Consider the following 5,535-nt stretch of genomic DNA (forward strand, 5'->3'; position numbering starts at 1 on the left):
CTTTCACTCCTGCATCATGTTCCTCTCAAAGTGTGTAACCCAGATGTTCAGGAGCTTTTCTCGAAGCAGAAGAGTTGGTGAAGCTTTAGGAGAGCCTGGGTCAAGAAGTACTGGGCAACCAAAGCTGCAGAGTAGCTGACCACATCCAAAGCTGCATCTGCATGCAGAATTAATTAAGTTTGATGCTTCTTTAGCTATCATGGCTCAATGCTATGGAATTCTGGAATCTGTAGTTTTCTGAGATATTTAGCCTTCTCTATCAGAGAGCTCTGATGCCACAACAAACTACAATTCTCATGATTCCATAGCATTGAACCATGGCAGTTAAAATGGTGTCAAACTGCATTAGCTCTGAAGTGTGGCTGCCACTATTGTCAGTGGTCTTGCATTTTACCTGTGGCTCTTCTGTCGCCCTCACCTGCCTACTCTCTCTTTTTTTCTTCCTCCCATTCCCTGACTTTCTGCTTTCTGGTGCTTCTTTTTGTGCCAGGAAAATGCTGGGTTGAGGGACGCAGTGTGGCGTTGCTGCAGCACCACGGCATGCAACTCCACAGCAGCCCCAATCCAGCATTTCTGGGCCATCTGTTTTGGCCCTTAGTATCTTATTTCAGTGTTATAGATGTTATCTTATTAGAAGAATATGTTGAGATGTTTTAGAACATAGCTCAGAAAGGTTTGCATGTGTTTAACTTATCTTAAAATTACTAGGAGCTTACCAGTTTCTAACAAGTCTAAGCAAATTGGTCTCATGGTCATTTGCTGACTTTTTATTTTTTATGCTACTGTGTCTTTTTGCTCACCTGCAGCTTCCTTTCCATCACTTGGGCCCCAGTCCTGTTCTCTCTTGCAGTAAGTGGGGGGGGGGGGGGGGGGGCTAACATTCTTTGTTGGTATTGTTAATTGCCATCAAGTCAGAATTGAATTATGGTGACCCTATGAATGAAATACCTCTAGGTCAACTTGTTATCAACAGCCCAGCTCAGGTATACTCAACTTTAGTGCAATCTTCCTCTTTTCCTACTGCCTTCTTCCTCACCAAGCATCATTATTTTTTTCTAGTAAGTCATGCCTTCTCATGATATGGCCAAAGTACTACAGTCTCAATTAGTCCTCTTGGCTTCTAGGGAGAGTTCAGGTTTAGTTTGCTCTAGGACCCATGTATTTGTCTTTTTAGCGCTCCACAATATCCGCAGAACTCTTCTCCAGCATCATAATTCAACTGAATTGATTTTATTCCTGTCACCTCTCCTCACTGTTCAGCTTTCACAGCCATACATAGAAACTGGAAATTTGATGGCACGAACCATCCTAACTTTATTATTCAATTATATATCTTTACACGTCACAATACTGATTAGTTTCTTCATAGCTGCCCTTCCAAACCCTAGTGTTCTTCTGAATTCCTGACTGCCGTCTCCCTTCTGATTAATGACTGAGCTAAGGTATATAAAAAAAATTAAAGTTAAGTTTTTTTCCTTTAAAAAAATAGCATTTTGTCATACAGAATTTTGTCTAACAGTATTTTTAAAATTCACTGATTTGCCAATAGGTATCCAATTTTTCTTTTTAAAAAATAGCCTAATGATGCTACAGAGAAAGGCCAAAACATATACCACGTAGTCAGGTTCCAGGTCCTCTTCCAGACTGCTGGGCTCCAGTAATCTGTACCCGATGTATTCACAAGTCCCACTGGCCATGTTTACATCATACCAGTAATCCCATCATTTTCCAGAGATGGTAATGACTGTGTGCTAATATTTAACACTTATAATAGGAAAAATGCTTTACAAGGGTGTGGCTGTCCTTCTCAGTGTAATTTTCTTTCAGCAGGAGATAGTTTTTTCAGGCCCCAACTACTGGAAAGAAAAATAAAATCCAAGAAGTGAGTATCAAGTGACTTCTGGTTTGTTTTTTTTTTTTTTTAAGGGTATGTGTGTGAAAACTGTGGAGAAGTGAGAATTGGAAAATAGGGCAAATGTGGCCCCGACCCATCTTCAGTTCCCTGAAGGTTTAGGTCCTCAGTCTGAGATTGCGTGAATTTTCAGCATTATCATTAAAGACAAGGGTCAGCTCACAGGATAATTTCTCTACCACTAGTATGAGGTTCAGATGCTCCTTAAAGCATCACAGAAACAGGGAAAAGTGAGGTATCTTTACTAATTTCTGGCATCCCGTTTTCCTCATCTGGATTTCAGTCTGAGAGATCAAGGCCCTGTTTTCACAGACAGGTAAAATTGGCTCAGCATCTGGGTTTCCAGATCCACAGGGAGGTTGAGAAATCTTCATATATGATGCCCACAATGGACTTGACAGCACAGTTAATACACTTCATTGTGCAAATGCACAGCTTCTGTGATTGATTTACATCATTGTGCTGTTCTGATGGTATTATTGTGCTAATGTGCATTTATACAATCAATTTGCATGTCTGCAAAAGGAAATGTGCTGAAGGAGCAGTGCAAGCTCAGAAGTGAAAGTGCTGTGGCTTGTGAGTTGGAGATTAGTGGCAGGAAGAGGTCAGTGGCTTGCCACCCACAGATGCTCCTCTCCCATCCCCACACCACATGTGTAGTCCACATGCCCAGGCAATTCTCTGGAGTTTATGGCCTGGTTCAGAGTAAATGGGGATGCTGTGTATTCTGGAAATTACCCTAAAATGTGGATTGTGACTGTGCTTTACCTGTTTTGGCCCTGTGCATCATCAGAAAAGTGAGTGTAGGAACAGGGCAGGGATATTACTTTTTGCAAGGGCAAATGGAACAAGAACAAATAGGAGTGGGCACATGGAGACACCTTGATCACAAGGCATTCCTGGTTATGAAGAACATCTCTTAATGCATCAGCCTTATCTTCCATTTTTTTGGCTATGTGGCCCCAATCGATATGTCTCCCCTGTGGTCCTAAACCTGCAGGGCTTGTTTAAGTCACTGAAACTTGTGGTTGTGGAACTTCCCTAGGAGGAAATGTCCTTTACCAGTTTCAGTTGCTGTGCTACCTGTGCCCTCTTCTGGGAAGAAGTGATCTAGCCACAGTCATCCATCCATCTGCAATGCATTCATGCATGCATTCCAAGGATGCCCTTGTAAATCAACTGCATCAAATAAGGTTGCTATATTTTAATTTGGAGATCTCTTTAATGATAATGTAAAAACAAATCAAAAATCAAAATTGTCTTCCAGTTTGTTTCTAGGAACAAGCTGAATGTCTGGTTTTGATCTATGGCACTTTAAACAATCTGGGTTCAGGGTATCTATTCTAAAATATTTTTCTTTCCTGGATGCTGTCTGTCAAACAAGGTTCCAATTAAGGACTTTCTTCAGAATTATCCCTGCTGCTACTTTTGTAAGATGGCTGGCTGGCTGGCTAGAAGAGATGGAGCCTTTTCTGTTGTATCATCCTGACTTGAGAAACTCTTTCTAAGGCAACTTCGTCTGGTACCATAAGTGTCAATAATCTGCTACCAACCTCATACTTTTTTACATGAACATTTAGGTAACATCACCACTTCTTCTGACAAAGAAGCTTCTTGTTACAAATTCTTTTTATGCCTCCTCAACCCCCCTTTCCTCACTTTCTTCTGTCTAGCTAGACTTTTTTTAAACAGTATTGGCATTAAGAAGATGGTGAAGGAAGGTTGAAGAAAAAACCTTTGGAGTTGGGTTGCAGATGCGTGTCTATACAAAACAATGTAATAAAGCTTAGCAGGGAAAGAGCAGGATTCTGTTCTAGCTGATGCAGCTGTAGCCATGTGTGTCTCCTTACAACAGGGAGCTGCCTTTGGAAACCCTTATTGAGCATATATGAACAGAAAAAAAGAGAGAAAGAGGGACAGCAGATAAGCCTCAACAGTTACCCCCAGCATGTCTTTTTTTCCCCTTTAAAAAGCACAGATCTATAAGTTTGGCCACCAAGATGGAATTTATTAGAAAAATAGAGGCAGGCAAAATCAAAATAATTATTCCTGGATGAATTTTGGAAGATGCCTCAAAGTGGTCTCTAGAATATTCCAAATGTTTTTGTTTACTCACGCAGTGTTTGTTTCACTTCACATGTGCATATGACCTTTAGTTCTGAATTTAATGTGCTAAAACATGTTCAAGCTGGCCTTGTGTTTTTTGTGGTGTAGGAACCAAACCCTGTTCTTTTCATGTTATTTCTGTCTCTGGTACTAAAGTTTCTGTTAAAGAAGTCATGCCTAGGAACACATCTACTGTACTTTGTTAACTTGTACTTGTACACTTGTATTTGTACAAGTGTACAAGCACAAGTTACTTGTACAGTTGTGACATGAGAAGGCCTTCCTTCCTGCCAGATTGTTAAGCTTTTAAGACAGCAATAAATCCATTTTCTTAATTCTCTCATTTATTTATTTATACTTACACCCCCATACACACTACTCTGTCTGTTTCCCTCTTGGAGGAAAATTGCCTTTACTCAATGCAATTAAGCATAGGAAAAAACTTCCATTGGAACAAATGGAACTTTTCTTTTCCAAGTTTAATCATAATGCAGCAATATGGTCACAGAAACTGATTAATCCTTCCCTACTGTTGCCCCCAGAAATGCATCCTTCTATCCACCAGTGCAGCAATTCAGGGTTTTTTTTTGGGGGGGGGGGATGGGTACCACAGATATTATCAGACAAGGGAAATTGGAAGTGTAATTCAATGGCAATCCGAACGCAATCATGAGGTTTAACGTTATTGCGTGATAGACTACCACATGCAATTTCGGGCAATGGGAAGTCAGTCTGAACGCAATCATGGGGTTTCACTTTATTGTGTGAGAGGTGATCACACACAATTTCGGGCAATGGGAAGCTATTTTCGGGCAATGGGAATTCAGCTCGAATGCAATTCGAATTCATGTAAATTCGCTGAACTAGCGAATTCACGTGAATGCGTTCTGGCCCCACTTTCTTTTCATTTGAAATTAAGAGAAATTCCTCCCGTGTGATAAACTCCCACCTCTAGTTTAACTGGTATGCAGGGGAGGGATGGGGTGGTAGGTTGCAGCAGACTGAAGGCCTGGGGAAGAGTCAGGACTATAGATCAATAAGTCCAAGACTGGCAATGCCCCAACAAATGCTGAATGGGTGAAAAAGACAAAGCCCTACCACCATCCCACTCATTTGCTTTCTTCATTAATTTACTACATATACTCATGTATAAGTCTAGAAATTTTAGTAAAATTTTAATTTATTACAGTTCTCTCTTAGGGTTCCCTTTGCAAGATTTATACAAAGGAAGTTTGCCATGTCTTTCCTGTAAAGCTGACAGCATGTGACTTGCTCACAGTCAACCAGTGGGTTTCCATGGTAAAGTTGGGATTCAAACCCTGGTCTCCAGAGTCCTAAACCAGTACTCAAACCACTACACCATGCTGGCTTTTCATCCACTCTCAAAGGAGATAATTTACATGCTTTTTGCAACTAAATTTCTTGTGAACCTATCACCGGGGGGGGGGGGGGGGCATTCACACTAAAGAAATAACCCACATTATTTCATGGGTTTGCCATGATCGAATCTCTCCATG

This window comes from Sceloporus undulatus, chromosome 3 (assembly GCF_019175285.1).
Source record: "Sceloporus undulatus isolate JIND9_A2432 ecotype Alabama chromosome 3, SceUnd_v1.1, whole genome shotgun sequence".
NCBI lineage: Eukaryota > Metazoa > Chordata > Lepidosauria > Squamata > Phrynosomatidae > Sceloporus > Sceloporus undulatus.